The 21,784-nt window shown below is 37.4% G+C and overlaps 2 non-coding genes across 2 annotated transcripts; one reads left to right on the forward strand and one right to left on the reverse strand.

Moving 5' to 3' along the window:
- The first annotated feature begins 2,276 nt into the window (after positions 1–2,276).
- TRNAE-UUC (transfer RNA glutamic acid (anticodon UUC)) lies at positions 2,277–2,348 on the forward strand. The gene has a single exon. It is a non-coding gene; the product is annotated as a tRNA-Glu (tRNA).
- A 6,082-nt stretch (positions 2,349–8,430) lies between these two features.
- Positions 8,431–8,503, reverse strand: TRNAV-CAC (transfer RNA valine (anticodon CAC)). Its single transcript has one exon. It is a non-coding gene; the product is annotated as a tRNA-Val (tRNA).
- Between the last annotated feature and the right edge of the window lie 13,281 nt (positions 8,504–21,784).

Raw genomic sequence — 21,784 nt, forward strand, 5'->3', positions numbered from 1 at the left:
GCTTACCACGAGATTCATGTACACTTTGATTTTGTGTAAACATAATGAGCTCTCCTTAGAATTACTCTCAGCGTCGTATTAAGAGTTTCACTAACACGTGATGAAAAAATTTACGTTTTCAGAAACACACTGGACATGTTTTGGACTGGAATGGACAGAAACAAGTATATTGAAACAGATAAGCCTACACTATTCTGCTGTGTTTTTTTAAAAAACATATTGGGAGAAAAGAAGATAGGTAAGAATTTTAAAAATACAATCTTAGTACTTAATATTTCAGTGGAAATCAGCTGAATGATAACTTCTAGGATATTCTCTCCTAGTATGATTTCTGCAAATGAGGTTTGAATCTTTGAACAATCCTGTGGAAAACTGTTTGGTGGCATCTTGTAATGCAAATAATATAAAGAATATGGTTTTAAATTGTGGATATTAACATCCAACGTTAGTCAAATTATAACTACGTCTGAAATCGCACGTGAAAACGTCTCTGAATTACGCTGAACATACATAATATCTGTGATTGTGGACCATTTTATTTAATTTCCTTCTTTGTAAGTTGGATATAAATGACACTTCAGAGTTTCTCTGATAACTCTACCATATAGCCTCGCGAGAACTCAATTGTATTACTAGCACAAGTGACGTAGTCCGACTCATCAATTGAATGGAAAATTTAAAAAAAATCCTTACCTGTTTGATATGGCGTTGGACCTCTTTGGTGTTCAGAACAGCTATGGTGTAGCATAGAATACAACCAGATGGTTCATGGGATTAGCAAGAGGAATATCTCACGACTTCTTGTTCACTTTATAACTCAGTTCTGTGGCAAAACTCGAGGCTAAAACTTCTTTCAAATCCTGTCTCCAAGACGAACTACACATACTCAGTTACGGTCATTTCTGGACAATAAGAGGACCAACGGAGGCCTTTAGCATCATCTTAATTTTCCTAAACCATGACACAACGCCTGCAGTCATGTCTCTGAGCATTATCATTCTCGACTACGTTGATCGGAAACAAACCGTTGACCATAACACGTATATGATACTCTAAAGGCATGACAGAATAACGGGCAGTGGCCGCAAAATACCAACTCAAAGCCACGATATTGCAGCTCATTGGATCAACCAACCGCCGTTATATTTCAATATTAGGCGAGATATTGCTAACCACACACTTCTTTGTTCGCCCACACGGATCGTGGATTGAAATAGCACAAAACATGATTTGTCTGATCATGTCCTACGTTTGTAGTCATCAATAGTCCATGGTACGTGATCGCGGTACAATTCGCGTCAAGCAAAAGCGTTATGGTCGCTTATCAGGAGTTTCCCACGTGTAACCTGGGCGTCTGTGTTCATGTTTTCTAAGTTATGGTGGATTAAATTGTCTGCACGAGGTGTGGGAGGAAGATCTGTTTGAGTTTCCCCCTGTTATTTTGACCGAAGTCGCACTACGGTCTGGGGTGGCCATTCACTTCACTGCTCGGGAAGACATGTCGCTGGGGATCTCCTTTTGACACCTTGTCCTCTTCAGCGAAGTGATATGCTGAGAGTTTTGTATAACGAAACGTACCACTTTGGACATTTTCCATTCCACCTTGGACATTTCCTTCCTCATTCTCAATAGAATATTTGTCATTGAACTAAAATTTGTTGCAATAGTCAGAGTCAACATAAAAACAAGGATAAACAAAGAATGAAAAACTATAGTTTGTCCTTGTAATATAATGCAGCGTAAAAGATTTGGTCTATTTTCGAATAACAGAGACCCATGTTAAAATATCATTCCCTGCACGGAGTTTGCCTCAATCCACCTCTACCAATATCCCTCGTGCTGCTCTCGCCATTTCATACATCGGATGTACTTGAATTTCACTTATTTCTATTAAATTGACAATATTTTGTAGAAGTCTCGTGAATTCTATGCTCTGCTGAAAAGACAAGCTGTTTCAACACATCTATATTCTCGTGTATCTTCATAGCTTCTGAGCTGTATTGAAATCAAGTTTTAATGTGGAATGTTCGCTAAAATGATCCCAATGTAATATAATTTATTATAAAAACTAGCATACCGCATAATCATTTTCTTAATTTCGTTCAATAAAACGCAAAATTTACTTATCCGAGCAGAATTCCATCTGGACTATGTACACTTCAGTTTACTACCTATTGATTCTAATAAATTGGAGGTATGATAACCAACCAATGAATAGCAATTCAATGTGCAAATCCAAAATTTGAAATATTCTATTGTACAGTGTAACCAACATATCCGGCATGGTCTAGTGGCTAGGATACCTGGCTTTCACCCAGGAGGCCCGGGTTCGATTCCCGGCATGGGAACCTTTTTAGGGTGTGAACGTTGTCGAGTAAACACGTTCTCTGTGCTCTCTGCTGCTACGCTTGTGTTGTGTGAACTGAGTCAAACTCACCCATTAAGTGAAGCATTTTTTTCTTTTTTTCGTGTTTTTTTTTCACTATACTTTTTGTGGATCTTTCGGCGGGACAGTTTTGGTGTGTTTTTTTTTTCCCCTTGGTTCGTGACTGCGAATAACTGGAATATGTCTACACGTCGAGTGAATACATTGAAATTTGATTTCGGAGCGGTTAGCCAGCGGCCTACCTCTCTGACAATTCATGAATGGTTATATGATCGTTTTGCCTTTCCTGTTGAACAGGTTTTGAGTCTTGAACTGGATATTTACCGTAAGTGTGTGTTCCTCAAACTTTCGTCTCTCGCGTTATGTGAACAAGTTTTGAATGACACTAGTGGTGTAGTTCAATTTACTGATCCCTCAGGCACATATGATATACGGATTTCTTGGGCTGATACTCAGGTTGTTACTGTGCGCTTACATGTAATTCCTATGGAACTCTCCAATGACACCATTAAGGATGTAATGAGTCAGTATGGTACTATTTATAATATTCATGATGAACTATATTCTAGTGACCATGTTTACCAAATTCGAACTGGGAGGAAATTATTACGAATGGAATTAAAGAAATCGATTCCATCATTCGTACTGATTCAACAGCACCGTTACTGGGTCACTTATCCTGGCCAGGAGAAAACTTGCATACGGTGTCACAGTACCCAGCATTTACATTCAAAATGTCCCCAACGTCCCAATAACGCACCTCGCAGCTCTAATAGTTATGCGGGTAAATTGGTCCCTTCTACTACTAGTTTGGATGCTGCAGTGAATTCTTTTGTTCCTCACTTCTCCAGCCTACCAGTGACGTCTCAGGATCGGGTTCCCAACCTATTGCAGTCTGAGGCACCTCAGTCCCATCAGATCTCCATGGACAGTAATGTTCCTCAAACAACAGATAATCTTCATGAGCACCATGCACCTCGTCTTCAGGATAGCGACTACCCCCCTCTCCCCTCTGTTGCCATCCCTCCGGATGATGTTTCTTCAGTTCCGTCTGTCGCACAGCGCAGCTTCTCAACATCTGTCGCTGATCGTCCACCGATAGTCTCCTCATCCTTGTCATCTTTGGTCGTCAGTGATTCTCCGCATACTTCTGCTACAGCGGCGTCAACTCCCGACGTCCGATTGGCCCCTGCGATTTCTTCGGCTTTACCCACCACAGGTATGACGACCAGTGATAGTGCGTTCATTGCACGAACTCTCCCTTCTGTGAATGTTTTGCCAATTTCTACCAGCTCTATGGCGCCGGCGGTCTCTGTGGTTTCCTGCGTGCTCGGACCTGGCAACCCAGAAAGTGTCGATGGTGAGAACGATTTGTCACCTTCCACTGTTAATACTGATCCTTCTCCTCTCGTTGTGGAACCTCCAGTCGTGGGCGCTAGTGTGAACTCTCCTACTTCTGCTTCTGGTACTGGCGAACGGTCTCGAATTAAACGTTCGAGACGCCAAGACCTCAGTGACAAACTGTTCAAGAAAAATAAAGAAGAGGCTGAGATCCTTCCTGACGTTGATATTCCAATTGTCCCTGCTGCTGTTGACTCTCAACCAGATGATTCCTCGCAGAATCAACTCTGATGCTATAATATTTATAGGTAATCCTGGTTTCCTTTGGCACATTTCTTGATACTGATGTTTGCTTTTTTTTGTGTGTGTATTGCAGTGCTGGTGCTAAGTGCGAATTGTGACAAATGTGTTATTGTTTTCCTTTTTTTTTAATCTCTGTGCTCCGCCCTTGTTTTTAGTGAATATTTGAAAGTTCTGTGATGTGAGCGTGCCTGTCATGCACACTTCTCATTTCTATGTATGGTTCCTTCTTTTTTCAATGACATTGAAGATTGCCACTATTAATATTAATAATTTACATAGTAATACCAAGCTATTCTCGCTGCGTGACTTTTTACAACAAGCACATATTGATATAGCATTATTGCAAGAAGTTGGATTGGAAGTGTTAGACCTTGGTCCTAATTTTACTGTTTACAATAATTTTACTGTCACTGGCACTGGAACGGCAATTGTTGCTCAGCATCATGTTCAGTTTTCCCCTATCTTACTACACCCAACTGGCCGTATTATCAGTGGTCGGCTCGGTAATATTCACCTTCTCAATCTGTATGCTCCTAGTGGCTCTCAGGCACGTGTGGCTCGTAACAATTTCTTTGCATCTGATGTGGCTTCCTGCATTCTCCCCAACAGTGACATGGTTCTTCTTGCTGGTGATTTTAACTGTGTTTTAAATCCTGGAGACCAGTCTCCGGGGTTTAATTATAGTCCGACCCTGCAGGAGTTAACACAAGGTCTTCATCTCCAAGATAGCTGGCTGTCTACCTCTCCACGTCACCAAACCTTTACTTATGTTAGCCGTAACAGTGCTTCTCGCATCGACCGCATGTACATGTGTCCCATGCTGATTCGCAACATATTTGACGCTGAAATTGTGCCTACCATATTTTCTGATCATTGTGCTTATATTGTTACCTTGCGTATACCTGATGTCAAGGTTGAACGCGGGCCTGGTTATTGGCATTTTAATACTTCTCTTCTTGAGGATCACGAATTTTGCGAATCTTTTATAACCAAGTGGACGAAGTGGTTAACCCAGCAGAGACATTTTCGGACTGTTACTGATTGGTGGTATCAATATCTCAAACCACGTGTTGCCAGCTTTTGTCGCTGGTATTGTGCTGAGCGGGAGCGTGATCACCGAACTCTTTTCCATTTCTACTATCGTTGTTTGGCTGATGCTAAAAGTGCTGTTCTCCATAACCCTTCTGCCTTACCTCTCATGAAGCAGTATCAAGCTAAATTGTTGTGTCTGACCCGCCGTCGCATGGACGGAACGAAAATCCGCAGCAAATCTACAGTCCTCGACCCTCAAGAAGAACCGTCGCTCTACCATGTCTTGGCAGAATATAAACGAGGTACACGCAAATATATTGAGAACATCAAGGATGACGAAGGCAACATCCACCATACCTTTGCAGGTATTAAGCGGATTTTTTACACCTATTACTCCACCTTATATGGCACATCGGACACCGTTGACATACAATCTTCCTTCTTAGATCGCCTCCCATGTGTGCTCGATCAACGTGAAGCGCAATCACTGGAAACTCCATTCACCAAAGAAGAGGTGCAAACCGCAATTATGAGTGCTTCGTCTGGAAAATCTCCTGGAATTGATGGCCTTCCGGCTGAGTGGTACAAACGTTTCTTTCCACTTATTGGTGATACCTTAACTGCTATAGTGAACGAACATTTTGCTCCTGCTGCAAGGACCCCGTATAAAGCGGCTGGCGTGACTATCTTTTTACCGAAGCAATCACATCCTACTACCGTTTCCCATTACCGGCCAATCACCTTGCTGAACTTTGACTACAAGATTCTCGCTCGCTGCTTGAACAACCGCTTACGCCCCTATTTAGCCAAGTTAGTGGGTCCTCACCAATATGCGTGTGTTGAAAACAAGAAGATCTACCATCTTTTACAGTGCATTCGTGACGTTATTGCTACCCTTGAAGACTCTTCTGCCTGTCATGCTCTCCTGTCACTTGATTTCCATCAAGCCTTTGACCGCGTCCGCCATGATTACTTGTGGCGTATACTCTCCACCTTAGGTCTCGGGGAGCAGTTCATTCGCTGGATTCGTATCTTGTACGACAATGCTCAAAGTAAACTTAAAATCAATGGATTTCTTACTGAGCCTGTGCGTGTCAAACGAAGTGTGCGTCAAGGGTGCCCCTTGAGTATGAGCTTGTTTGCCATTTCTCTTTGCCCTCTTCTTTATAGTATTCATGCTCGTCTCTCCGGCCTTTCCCTTCATGGTCATACCTTACGAGTCTGCAGTTATGCTGATGATGTGACAGTTTTCATCCACGATTGCAGTGATATTCGCACCCTTGATACCTGTTTGATGGAATACACCGCATTATCTGGCGCTCAGATCAATCAGTCGAAAACTAAGCTTTTGGTTCTTGGCACACAAGCTTCTTCTGAGTATCCACTTATCACTAATGTAGTGCCTCAGTTAAAAATCTTGGGCATCACATTTTCCTCTACCATTTCTGAAACAGTCCATGTGAACTATAAGATACTCGTAAACAGCATCCGGCATATTCTCCAGTCTCATCGTTCACGCCAGCTGTGCTTATTGTCTCGGATATACTTTCTGAATACTTAAGCTCTAAATGGAGCTGTGACCAGTGCTCAAAGAAAGCCAATTAACAACACTCGTGCTCAACGCATTACGAGTGTTGTTAATTGGTTTCTTTGGCATGGTCACGTCTTTAGAGTTAAGTATCCCTTCACATGCCTCTCACCAAAAGCTGGTGGTCTCAACCTTATCCACGTCGGTCTAAAAGCTCGGGCTTTGTTTCTGTTCCGAGGCTTCCAGAGCCTTACAACCAGCCTTACGGGAATCAGCCATGCCCTTCTTTCTTACTGTCATGACACTGTCTCATATACATTTCCCCTTAATGTCTGCCATATTCCTGATGTTTATTGGTATTATAGTGATGTTATTTGTTCCTATGCTTATATGACTGCCAGTCTGACGGCTGCGTTGCCTAGTTCAGTGAAAGACTTGTACCAGTATTTACTTAGCCAACTTTCTCTCCCTCCTCATCGCCTCTACGAAAAGCACCCCGCACGACAATGGACGAGAGTATGGAGTAATATCTTTGCCTCTCACCTTTCTGGACCGACAATCTCGAGTTGGTACGCTGTGGTGAACGACCTTGTGGACACTCGTGCTAAACGACATCGCTTACATTTCAGTGACAGTGCTCTTTGTATCAAATGTGGTCGTGTCGATGACTTGGACCATCGATTAACAATTTGTTGTAATGCAGCTCATATTTGGGCGAAGTTTCAACGAATGATCAGTACTATTTGCCGTACAGTGCCAGCTTCTGTTACCAGTGATCTCGTCTTATTTCCTGATTTCCGTCTCTTTCCCAGCGCTAAACACAACTCAGTGCTGTGGTTAATATCGAGTACTGTTCATTATATCTTTACTCCTGAGTTACGCCGTATCACCGAATACCAGGATTACTTGTATACCAGATATAGACATTTTCCACCAACCAGACGAAAAACCCTATTTGAACATTTCCTCGATGTAGCTCTTGTTCAAGCTTATAACTAACGCCCTGACCTTGGACGTTCTACCACTATGTAATCGTGTATTCTGATCTCTGTCACTCTACTAATAGAAAACAAGGAACTGTTCTCTGATACTCATGTAATCTGACTGTACTTTATGATTTATATGTAACTCTACTGTAATAAAGAAAATGAAAAAAAGTGGCTAGGATACCTGGCTCTCACCCAGGAGGCCCGGGTTCGATTCCCGGTGCCGGAAAATTTTGTCAACAATTTCTCCTATTTTAAGTTTCTCGTTTCTTCCAGAACTTAACTTAGCAACTTTCGAATTACCATTATTTCTGTATAACTTTACGATATATATTCTTACTCCAGTGATACTGTATTACCAGCTTCTATTGAATTATCCCCATTTTCGCATGATACTAAAATCTAAGCATAGACGCAATTGACAAAACTAACACCGACTTTTACAAAATCAATAACATTGGAAGTGAAAACAAGCTCTCTCCAATATATATTCACCATCATCATGTTATTTATTTTAATCTTCATGTTCCATATGATTTATCATTTTATTTTATATCATAAGGGAAATTTATTCTGATTACTATTTTAATTTTCTTGCTTTTATCCTTCAACAGTTCTTACAACGTAAGAAATAAGATTGTTGAAGTTTTCAAATGGCATCTTGTTGCACATAATAAACACTACATTGGACAATAGTATTCTAAATTTAAATGTCTACTAATGACGTGATAATACAATTCTTGTAGCGTATACTGTATAAACATATACTAATAACCCAAAGCCTACATTATTCAGACAAAATTTAAAAGGAAATTGTCATGAAAAATATGTAAGACTTATAAAATACCGAAATTTCTTTCCGCCCGGGATCGAACCGGGGACCTTGCGCGTGTGAGGCGCACGTGATAACCACTACACTACGGAAACCACATGTACTTTTCATTTGCAGATTGAAATATTAAAGAAGCATACGAAACAAATGCAATTATAAAAAACACTCATTTCGTTCTTATTGCAATAAAACGTACTAGTTAGGCAACTCCATGGTTGAATTGAGCTAGCACTTCATGTATAGCGTTTAGTGTCCTCTACATAGGATTTCACCTAGTGTTGCATTCATTAAGTGACAATTCATTTTAATTGTGAGGACTGTGGAATGAAGTACTGAACAGTGTTTCAGATATAAGTACTTACAAACAGTGTTATTCCATTATTCATTCTCATAATATACAGTCGTGAAAAATCGACATGATACCTAAGCTTACCAAGAGATTCATGTACACTTTGATTTTGTGTAAACATAATGAGCTCTCCTTAGAATTACTCTCAGCGTCGTATTAAGAGTTTCACTAACACGTGATGAAAAAATTTACGTTTTCAGAAACACACTGGACATGTTTTGGACTGGAATGGACAGAAACAAGTATATTGAAACAGATAAGCCTACACTATTCTGCTGTGTTTTTTTAAAAAACATATTGGGAGAAAAGAAGATAGGTAAGAATTTTAAAAATACAATCTTAGTACTTAATATTTCAGTGGAAATCAGCTGAATGATAACTTCTAGGATATTCTCTTTTAGTATGATTTCTGCAAATGAGGTTTGAATCTTTGAACAATCCTGTGGAAAACTGTTTGGTGGCATCTTGTAATGCAAATAATATAAAGAATATGGTTTTAAATTGTGGATATTAACATCCAACGTTAGTCAAATTATAACTACGTCTGAAATCGCACGTGAAAACGTCTCTGAATTACGCTGAACATACATAATATCTGTGATTGTGGACCATTTTATTTAATTTCCTTCTTTGTAAGTTGGATATAAATGACACTTCAGAGTTTCTCTGATAACTCTACCATGTAGCCTCGCGAGAACTCAATTGTATTACTAGCACGAGTGACGTAGTCTAAAACTGGAAAAAGGGGCCGTTGTCATAGAAACCACTGTTGCCATAACAACGAATCCTGTCACCGCTCGTCAATCTAAAACTGATTGAAAAAAAAAAAAATCTGCAACAAAAGTGATGCACAGAATAAGTCGTGAGTGGGAACCCTTCACCCCTGGTGGGGATGTTCATGAAGCTATCAGCTTATGCCTAATTACATTGGAATATAATTTCCATTTCTTAATTTCGAACATACTAGGTTCGATCGAAACGAGAAAACTTTTTATCGGACTTCTAAAGAAAATAAAATAAAATAAATAAATACATGACCGTGTTTATTACATATAGAATTCCCAGTCACGACCCCCCTTCCAGTTTTATTAAAAATAGAAGAAGAAGATGAAGAAAAGAAAAAGAAGATAGAAGAGGAAAGATGTAAAGTAAGAAGGTGATAAAGGGGAAGCTGTTACTAGATATTTTAAGGAATATGGTAAAGGAAAGTGAATAATTATCTAATTGTGATCATTTCCAATAGCTATTGGGTGAATGTCTGGTATTAAGGTGATCAACGGTAGACACATGTTAACCCATACATCCCCGATCTAGATCCATTTAACCCAAACTACCAAATTATCCCAATCTAGCTCGGAGATAGATGAGAAAGTTTAAGTTTACCGTTTTTTCAATATTTCCAGAAGTTCTAGACTAATACTCAATATTTGAAAAATGAACGACGAAGTTGATGGCATGTTAGAAACGACCACAGGAAAAAAAAAAAAATCAGAGTATCACATATGTGTCGAAGATTTTGACTTTCACAGTTCTCTCATGATGATCATTCGTTCAGGCTACTTCAGTCCTTTTTACTTCCTTCATAGAGCCAACTTAAGTTAGTATTAACATTCAATGAGTTTAATTGATAACTACCATTAATTATATTAAATCACACATATATGTCAAAATAATGGATGCACTTAATACTAAACCTACATTTCACTCACACACACATTCATACAGGACAATGTATACTTCGGGTTGTATTTAGTTAAATTAAACTAACCTAACTACATTACTATATACATTTATTACATTTCAATAAAAGCAAAATTAGTTGGACATAACAGGGAAAAAATTTAATACATGGAAAGAATGTTTCATTAACATGCATAGAAATTCGCTAATTTTATCAAGACCAAATAACACATTTCTCTTCCTATATATATATTAAAAGTTGCATTACATAAAAGAGAATTTGACAAAAGGAAAAGAAAAAAAATGAAAGACAAAAAATAAAAAAAAATTCAAAGATCAATACATTTAGGATTCAGTGTAATGAATCTATATATATCGTTGCGGAAAAAGAAAGAAAAAATAAAAAAAAAAATATATATATATATATATATATATATATATAATTGGTTAATCATTCTTAAAAAAAAACACTTTAGTAATATTTTATTGAGTCTTTGTCTCAATAGGAGACGTATCGACTGTTTTATGAGTCTTTGTTCTCACGTCGATAATAGCTCCTTTTTTTTTTCTTTCTTTTCAACTCTCTTTATGCACTGTGGTTTGTGTCCGTGAGAGTATTCAATTGTTTTTGTCTTAACTATAGGCAACTAATTGCTTCATATCACATATATGTATATCTATATTTCTCATTTCGTCACTCGACGCACTTTATCTAAAATTTCAAAGTTTGTCAATATTAAGGAAAACTTATCAAATCCAGTCACAGATATTGGGAACATATTTCCATATTCCGGTATTCTCATTAACTTATTAAACAGATTTTAGTTCGTTGAATTTAAGATCACTAAATTTTTCCCTAGTATAGATCTTGTAGTCAAAAATTCTAGATACTGAATAGTTTGGTGTCCGATCGTAGGGGAAGGATTTGTTCCATGTTTTACTGATGGAAAAAGTCGTTGGAGAGGCGCACTGTTTCGTAGGTTGCTAATTTCACTCGCAAAGTAAATTTGGGTAAGGATTAGGGTTATTCTTATTTATCTTACGACCCGCTACTTGTTTTATTCACATGCGGTATTTAACATTATATTCAACTTTAATAGTTACAGACATCAGTAACCACTCAACAAAATGTAATTTATTACAATATACGCGGTAACGCTATATGTCACAAATAGTTGGTAAAGGTCGGGTGTCAAAAACCTATGGCAACCTAAATAAAACCAGGGTAAATACCGAGCCCATTACATACATACTCGTATATATATATATATTCATATTATTCAATACAATAAATTTCACTTTAATATCCATCGTAGTATTTCGTCGACGTTTAAATCCTACATAACCGTTCATATTCGACAAGTATTCATATTTTATAAATATTTATATTTTATTGGCTCAAAGACAAAAACAAAAACCCTGACTATCAAAAATTCACTTTTTTTTTTCCTCATAAGGTTGCAACATTGTAATTTATATGTATAAACCCGATAATCAATAATCATTTTCAATTTACTAAAGATCCGCGTAGATATATAAAAAATAGTTGACATAAGAGGTGGAAATGCAACAAAATGAGCAGGCACGTAACTTTTAAAACTATGTAAGCACATATATAGATGTATATATAAAAAAAATCAATGTTATTGGAAACTAGTGGGCCCAGACTAATAATACATACACACTATATGACCAATCAATAGAAATAAAAACCAGTAATCAGTTGTCAATGGATATAATTTGTATGATCCATGAATAACGAATGTTTCTAGGAATCCGAAAGCATAGTGTACCTTCCCGTCAATTTCTCCAGTGGTGGATTGAATATCGCGAAAATGGTCCTGAGATGTGCTGCAATACCTCCACGAATTGCATCCCTCGATGTCTCAGTTAGTACATACGATCGAAATAAATGATATGGAATATTTTACATTTTCATGAGTTTCAGAAACCGGGGGGGGGGGGAGGTTGAAATTTAAAAAAAAAAATCTCGAAGTAATGAAGACAGAGAGAGATAGAGAAGAAGGAAGACGAAGAAATAGTGGCGCCAAAGACTTAAGTGGGAAATAACTAACGCTACAAAGACGAAAGTCGAATTTCTATCTCAACAAATCCATAGCCAAAATATTCTTAACATGCCAAAAGGGTGGTCTACTCAAATACGTAGACTCAAGGAACGCCCTGCTGCCAAGGATGCAAGTTCTGTGTCCATCAGATCCCAATCCCACAAGAATTTGGTTGTAAGATTGAAATCCGATCCCCGTATCCGGCCCAAACCAGCAGGTTCCCGGAAATCGTCCGGAAGGTTAGAGAAGGCGCTAATTTAGAATTTCAAGAAAAAAAAAATCATCCGACCTCTTGGAAACTAGAAGATTCCAGAATAGTAATGAAATTAGAGTAATAGCTAAGATATCCCTAATTAGTGATTTGCCAAAATTAAAAAAAAATTAAATAAACTGAATTTTGGATCGGTGACTTCAATAACCCAAACATCACCGATGGCTACCCCGCGCAGACACGCCACAGCCTGGGATGTCGTTAATTTCCCTCATCTAATTAAACTAAGAAAAGAAACGAAAATACTTAAGGGGACTAGGGGTCGACATCCGGGTACGCTAAATTTAGTAGCAGTTAATTTAATCGGATAGTCCGAACTGAGTTATATGAACACTGCACAATAAATAAATAAGGTAAGCAACAAAAAAAAAAAAATCTCGGAGAGGCTATGAATGTTAAAGGTACAACTGACCGAAACCTGTACTTTTCGATGATCACAGGAAATAGCAGTTGGTTTTCTTAATTATCATTTCTGTCAACCTTTAGAAGTAATTCCCATATGATACTACTCTATCTATTGAAAGGCTTAAGATCTGGGGCTGTTATTATGAGGTACATAAATGCAAAGTAACACACAATTCCCAACTATAATTTACTATCCAAGTAGCAAACTCGGTTGGATGAATGCACCGGTGTAGAAGTCTAAACGCGAGAGATATTTTCTTTTCTTCGTAAACATATTCCTATTTTCACTATATAAAATTTACTAGGCCTATCCATTTAACTATAGGGGTCATCATCTTATTCATATTATATATCATGTTATTAACATTTCATTACATTCATTCATTATCTACTAATTTCCGCACGAAATAATATTTTATAAACACCCTATTTCGTACATTTTCACGCAGGCCATACACATATTTACATTACGCAGTAATAAATATATATATATATAACTATCACAATCTATCACGCTCAAACCACCACACGATCACATTCATCGAACCACGTACTCTTTATTTCGAAGCACCCAAATTGTATTTACCTTGCAGGTTTAAAAAAAAAATCATACATGGATTTACGGAAAGTTAAATTGTCAACGATTAATCTATTTCTGATTTGTTGATAAAACTGAAGCAACAATGGAATTTTCTACAGCCACGGGAGAGAAAAAGAATTTAATACTACATTTTTAAACAAACAGTAACAGCATATGGGTTTTACTTCTATTAAGAAAATAGGTGTTCTTTATTTCAGCGGATTATTCATTAACTACTGGACCTAGCAAGCTAAAATTTTCAGTACAGTAAGATCTCATGCTATTTTATACGAAGGTATACTCATCCGAACCGAAAACCATGTCCACGGGAAGTAATTTGAGAATAACTGTCCAAAATCAAACAATCTAAATCACTAAGTCATGCGATGTCGTACTGTCAACAAACTATTGAGTACCGAAACCGGACGCTGTGGCGCTGTAGTGGAGGCATAATTTACCGTGTACTGAAATCTATACTTGTACTTATTAATCAGAAATTTAATATTTACTCTGGTTTATTTATGTTAGCAAAATGGTACTAAATTAAAGCATATTTATACACTGTCCAAATCGAAAATTCACACACTCACACAAAACTACTAACTACATACACCACTGTTAGTACTATACATAAAGACAACTAACTAAACTAAACATGCACCATTTAGTTACATGCATGTTGACGAAAATAACCTAACACATTAAATTTAAAATACATTACTCCCTCGTCGATATATACAGTCGGCTCTATTTAATTTAAAGGGGGTCAAAAATGAGAAAAGTAACACTAGGTCCAATTGACCTGACCAATTGTTTACATAATGATTGCCAAAAATTGATGCCCGGGGGGCACCTTAACGAGGTTTATGGAGGGACCCTTCCCCTGAAAGGGGAAAAGGCCCTAAAACGAACAATAACTAACCCATTCCCCCGCTAGAACTGGTTCAATTTGGAAAAGGGGATAGGAGCCCTTTTGAACTAACTTAAGCTGCCATTATGATTATTTACAGTACTATCAAACCTACTACATACATGCAATTACGAAATAAATAATGATAAATCACATTTACTGTATACACGACCAACATGCACTAATCAGGTCGTAATGTCCCTAATCCCTAATTGAATTTGGAATAACAAAAAAAATAAAGTCACTCTTTCACTTCTGCTATTATAGCTGGGCAGCAAACATGGCTTCCTAGAAAAACAGAACTGGATGCTTCACTAACTTATTGTTTCTTTACGGAAAATGTAGCTTTTTTCACTGTTTTGGGGGCTCCTACACAGCCTTCAGTGTTCAATTATGAAATTAAATCATATTTTTACCTGAATTCTATTAAAATCCTAGTTCTTTTAACGCAGATAGGTAGGCGAAAATATAAGCTGCGTCTCGTAAGGTGTCTTCTATTATTCTAATAACATTGCGCCGAAAAAGCCAGAGGTAGGAGAATTCCTCCAATCAGAACGAAAACGTTAGCCGCGGAAATTACAAAGCAAATAGAAATTTGGCAAATCCAGATATAACCGGATCTGAAAGCGACTATGGACTAGTGAGAGGGGGTGAGGGAAAGATTAGGTACCTGGCCAAAATCTACATTGGTCTGAAATTAAGGAAATTTATATCCAATAACGGAACTATGTTTCGGTATGACGTCAGAATGGTAAACCTTGTAACTATTCAAGTTATATATCCGGAAATGGGATTTACACTTAATCAAAATATAAATAAATATATTATACAGTGGGAATATGGTTACTAACGAAACCTTTGGGTTCATTATATTTAATTCGAAGTAGAGAGAGTAAATAAATTGTGTAACTAAACCGAAATTGAATTTAAAAAAAAAATTACTAGGTACAGGGTGCGTAAAAAAAAATTGCCATTACTTTCAACTGTAATGGTATATTACAGTTTTCCCCGGCCCATTAACAAAATTTTGTTAGAATAACAAAATTTTGCTAATTGGGAATACCAACTAATGATGCTTGTTAAGTTAACACACTCATTCATCCCATTCAAACGTTACCAGTCACTCTAGGACAGTATATTATATCTACTTGGGGTATTGCGCAAGTAATTCACTACGTTTATCTTCTGTACAATTGAAAATCTTTAAATTTCGAAAATTGTGAGTTCCGATACTTTTTTTTTTTTTTTCAGTAGTGTTCATATAGCAATAGAACGGACAGAAGTTCTAACTGAGAAATCGACAGAGACAATTCGTAAGGCTTCAGCCGTCGACTAGTATATCTGATGACATTAGGCCGCAGTTTCCCGTCTATCACTGCCATTTAATATTGTTCTAGGCTCACCGTTACCACGCACTTGCGAAGGGAGTGAATTCTGGGGTCGATTTACATTATTGTTACTATCATTCTGACTATTACCGTTCTCCCTTCTTCCGTACGCCCTGTTAAAATTCCTCCTGGTGTTATCGCCCCTATCCGGGTTCGATGCCATGTTGGTACGGTCATAGGGACGATAACTCCGGCGATTGTTGAACATGGGCCGATTCCTAAATAGTCGCCGGCCATTATTGTTGTTTTCTGAGCCATACCCACTAGGATAACGAGATCCAGCTTGGGTATAACTCAGGAAATCTGTCTGGCAACTTGCCGTTACCTTCGTCTTCATCGGTTTTAGAATTTTTGCCTGTCGGGCGAAGTATCGTTTTGGTGGACCACCAACTTCCTTGCCGCACAAGGCAGCTAAACGTGAGGTGACTTCTCGCACCGTTTGGCACAAGTGGGACGCTATGGCCCGGGACTCATCGGGTGGAAGAGCGTTAACTATAATATCTACAAGTTCAGCCTGAGAGGGATGTTCAGCTATCTGATAATATAGTTCGATAATTTTCCAAGCATAGTCCAAGAGGGACCCATACTTGGAGCGATCATACCGGAGTGATTGTAAGTTTCTCTTTTGGAGCCGTTCGATGTGCTCATTACAATATTCTTCTTTAAAAAGAATCAAAAAATCACTAAACGTCCGGATTTGGTATTTAACCGAAGCAAACCATGCGCCCGAAGCGGCGATCAAACATTTTTCAACTATCTGCAGGCGTTCCCCATCAGTAAGTTTATACATGTCTAAATATTGCTGCAGTCTCCGCAGGAAAACTCGAGGTAACCCGTTAGTAATGTTCCCATCGAAAGTGGGAAAACGTTCAATATCCCGGAGGGAAACTTTAGAGCTCATACTATACGGGGCAGGAAAAGAATCCAGTGGAATCAACGCGTTATCCTGAGCAGTTGGGGTTGTCACCGGATTTGCCACCGACGGAGTGGTCACTGAACTGAACGCTCCCATATGACCAAGAGAGGTTTTGTAATTTGTGTTGACCATGTAAGGTTCAAACTTAGGACCCACCACGGTAGTAACCGACGGTCCGGCACATCTCCTTTCCCCTCCTGGCAGCACGCTGTACGATTGTACCATTCCAAAGGTAGAGTGAGCATTTACGCTAGTGACTGTTGTAGTCACAACACTCGACTGCATCGGTACATCAAAATTACTCAACCATGATTTCGAGGTTGGCTGATGCGGGGGGCAATACATTGCTGTGTCCCGTGCATCAGGCAACACTTGACTCTTACCCGGGAGGACGTTACTTGTTTCTGGGAAAATTTTCCCTGGAGAATCGCCATCAGGAAAAGGATAGGAGATATCAGACTTGGCGATTTGCAATTTAGTAATATTCCCCTTAATACTGTCTACTTCGGTTTGAATTCGACTAATTCTTTGGTCAACCGACTCTAGTTTAGATTCTATTGATAGGTCGGATACTACAACATTCAATCTACTTATTTCAGCCTGCTGCTGTTCAACTTTTTGTTCGATGTCACCAAATCTTTTGTTTGTACTCTCAAACCTTATATCTATTTCGTTGAATTTCTCATTTGTTTCGTCTCTGAGCTGCTCGGTGGACTGTTGGGCCCGGTATCTAACCTGCTCCAGTTCAGTAGATGTTTGCTCTTTCAATTTGCTCATCGAAGAAGCAAAGTCCAAACAGATCTGGTCAATTTTATTGTTTAATACCTCGAATCGAGCGTCGGTCTCTCGTTTCGAGGTATCAAACTTCTCATTTATTTCACGTCTCATTTCTGCATTCTCACGCCTCATTTCTGCATTCTCACGCCTCATTTCTGCACCGTTCTGTTCTATTTTAACTTCCATGTTAGAAAATTTTTCATGCATCATTTCCATCATCTGGCGAATTAATACAGACGCGTCAGACCCTCCAGATGACATTCCTTCCTTCGGGTTTGCCGTCTGATCCCGAGAATCACTTTGATTTCCACTCTTTTCCTCATCGTCGAGGTCAGATATCTCCGCTGGAGATATTTGGCCTCGGTCCTTTTCACAGTCCTCACAATATTTTTCTATTTCGCCGGTTTGAACTTTTTCTGCATTTTCAGCAGTATCGTCCAAATTGGAACAAGCAAAGTGGATCCATTTTAGTCCACAACCGGTACATCTTATAAGTCTCCGCGGGGCGCGAGATCTTTTCTCTTTTTCGTTTAATATGCATTGAGTGCACGTGACATCACACTCGTCCTGTGACACAACAACCTTTTTTGTTGCCATAGTTTTGAGACACTTTACACTTTACAAAAGACAAGATATATATATCAGAAATACACATATACTATAAAATACTTATTCGCTATCCAGACAAGTATTATTCATAAATTAAAGGACTCCCATTCTCTTTCCTTCCTTGACACCCTTCTAGCGTTTAGTTCTATTTTAGAAAAATTTTGACACTCCTTCTCTTTTTCCCCCTTAGAAAAGGAAACAAAAATGACAAAGTAGCCAACGACTCTACTTGTTTCACTATAAAATTTCTCGTATTAATTTCAATGTTGTAATCAATTCAACATGCCTTCAACCTCACTCTTTAACATTCTTAAAAAATTTCAAATCTATCGGTCGCCATTTAAACGGAGATCCGTTGCCATGGGAACAAGCGTTGCCATGACAACCATTCTTGTCGCGGTTCACCAATTCAAACTGATTGGCATGATAACTGGTATTATTCAATAAGCATTTTCAGATCCGTTACCACAGTAAACATGCGTTACCATGGCAACAGTCTTGTCACGTGTCGCCATTCTATAACTGGCATATGGGGCCGTTGCCACAGCCAACCACTGTTGCCATAACAACGAATCCTGTCACCGCTCGTCAATCTAAAACTGATTGAAAAAAAAAAAAATCTGCAACAAAAGTGATGCACAGAATAAGTCGTGAGTGGGAACCCTTCACCCCTGGTGGGGATGTTCATGAAGCTATCAGCTTATGCCTAATTACATTGGAATATAATTTCCATTTCTTAATTTCGAACATACTAGGTTCGATCGAAACGAGAAAACTTTTTATCGGACTTCTAAAGAAAATAAAATAAAATAAATAAATACATGACCGTGTTTATTACATATAGAATTCCCAGTCACGACCCCCCTTCCAGTTTTATTAAAAATAGAAGAAGAAGATGAAGAAAAGAAAAAGAAGATAGAAGAGGAAAGATGTAAAGTAAGAAGGTGATAAAGGGGAAGCTGTTACTAGATATTTTAAGGAATATGGTAAAGGAAAGTGAATAATTATCTAATTGTGATCATTTCCAATAGCTATTGGGTGAATGTCTGGTATTAAGGTGATCAACGGTAGACACATGTTAACCCATACATCCCCGATCTAGATCCATTTAACCCAAACTACCAAATTATCCCAATCTAGCTCGGAGATAGATGAGAAAGTTTAAGTTTACCGTTTTTTCAATATTTCCAGAAGTTCTAGACTAATACTCAATATTTGAAAAATGAACGACGAAGTTGATGGCATGTTAGAAACGACCACAGGAAAAAAAAAAAAATCAGAGTATCACATATGTGTCGAAGATTTTGACTTTCACAGTTCTCTCATGATGATCATTCGTTCAGGCTACTTCAGTCCTTTTTACTTCCTTCATAGAGCCAACTTAAGTTAGTATTAACATTCAATGAGTTTAATTGATAACTACCATTAATTATATTAAATCACACATATATGTCAAAATAATGGATGCACTTAATACTAAACCTACATTTCACTCACACACACATTCATACAGGACAATGTATACTTCGGGTTGTATTTAGTTAAATTAAACTAACCTAACTACATTACTATATACATTTATTACATTTCAATAAAAGCAAAATTAGTTGGACATAACAGGGAAAAAATTTAATACATGGAAAGAATGTTTCATTAACATGCATAGAAATTCGCTAATTTTATCAAGACCAAATAACACATTTCTCTTCCTATATATATATTAAAAGTTGCATTACATAAAAGAGAATTTGACAAAAGGAAAAGAAAAAAAATGAAAGACAAAAAATAAAAAAAAATTCAAAGATCAATACATTTAGGATTCAGTGTAATGAATCTATATATATCGTTGCGGAAAAAGAAAGAAAAAATAAAAAAAAAAATATATATATATATATATATATATATATATATAATTGGTTAATCATTCTTAAAAAAAAACACTTTAGTAATATTTTATTGAGTCTTTGTCTCAATAGGAGACGTATCGACTGTTTTATGAGTCTTTGTTCTCACGTCGATAATAGCTCCTTTTTTTTTTCTTTCTTTTCAACTCTCTTTATGCACTGTGGTTTGTGTCCGTGAGAGTATTCAATTGTTTTTGTCTTAACTATAGGCAACTAATTGCTTCATATCACATATATGTATATCTATATTTCTCATTTCGTCACTCGACGCACTTTATCTAAAATTTCAAAGTTTGTCAATATTAAGGAAAACTTATCAAATCCAGTCACAGATATTGGGAACATATTTCCATATTCCGGTATTCTCATTAACTTATTAAACAGATTTTAGTTCGTTGAATTTAAGATCACTAAATTTTTCCCTAGTATAGATCTTGTAGTCAAAAATTCTAGATACTGAATAGTTTGGTGTCCGATCGTAGGGGAAGGATTTGTTCCATGTTTTACTGATGGAAAAAGTCGTTGGAGAGGCGCACTGTTTCGTAGGTTGCTAATTTCACTCGCAAAGTAAATTTGGGTAAGGATTAGGGTTATTCTTATTTATCTTACGACCCGCTACTTGTTTTATTCACATGCGGTATTTAACATTATATTCAACTTTAATAGTTACAGACATCAGTAACCACTCAACAAAATGTAATTTATTACAATATACGCGGTAACGCTATATGTCACAAATAGTTGGTAAAGGTCGGGTGTCAAAAACCTATGGCAACCTAAATAAAACCAGGGTAAATACCGAGCCCATTACATACATACTCGTATATATATATATATTCATATTATTCAATACAATAAATTTCACTTTAATATCCATCGTAGTATTTCGTCGACGTTTAAATCCTACATAACCGTTCATATTCGACAAGTATTCATATTTTATAAATATTTATATTTTATTGGCTCAAAGACAAAAACAAAAACCCTGACTATCAAAAATTCACTTTTTTTTTTCCTCATAAGGTTGCAACATTGTAATTTATATGTATAAACCCGATAATCAATAATCATTTTCAATTTACTAAAGATCCGCGTAGATATATAAAAAATAGTTGACATAAGAGGTGGAAATGCAACAAAATGAGCAGGCACGTAACTTTTAAAACTATGTAAGCACATATATAGATGTATATATAAAAAAAATCAATGTTATTGGAAACTAGTGGGCCCAGACTAATAATACATACACACTATATGACCAATCAATAGAAATAAAAACCAGTAATCAGTTGTCAATGGATATAATTTGTATGATCCATGAATAACGAATGTTTCTAGGAATCCGAAAGCATAGTGTACCTTCCCGTCAATTTCTCCAGTGGTGGATTGAATATCGCGAAAATGGTCCTGAGATGTGCTGCAATACCTCCACGAATTGCATCCCTCGATGTCTCAGTTAGTACATACGATCGAAATAAATGATATGGAATATTTTACATTTTCATGAGTTTCAGAAACCGG

Source organism: Thermobia domestica, chromosome 11, assembly GCF_964235325.1.
Source record: "Thermobia domestica chromosome 11, izTheDome1.hap1.1, whole genome shotgun sequence".
Taxonomy (NCBI): domain Eukaryota; kingdom Metazoa; phylum Arthropoda; class Insecta; order Zygentoma; family Lepismatidae; genus Thermobia; species Thermobia domestica.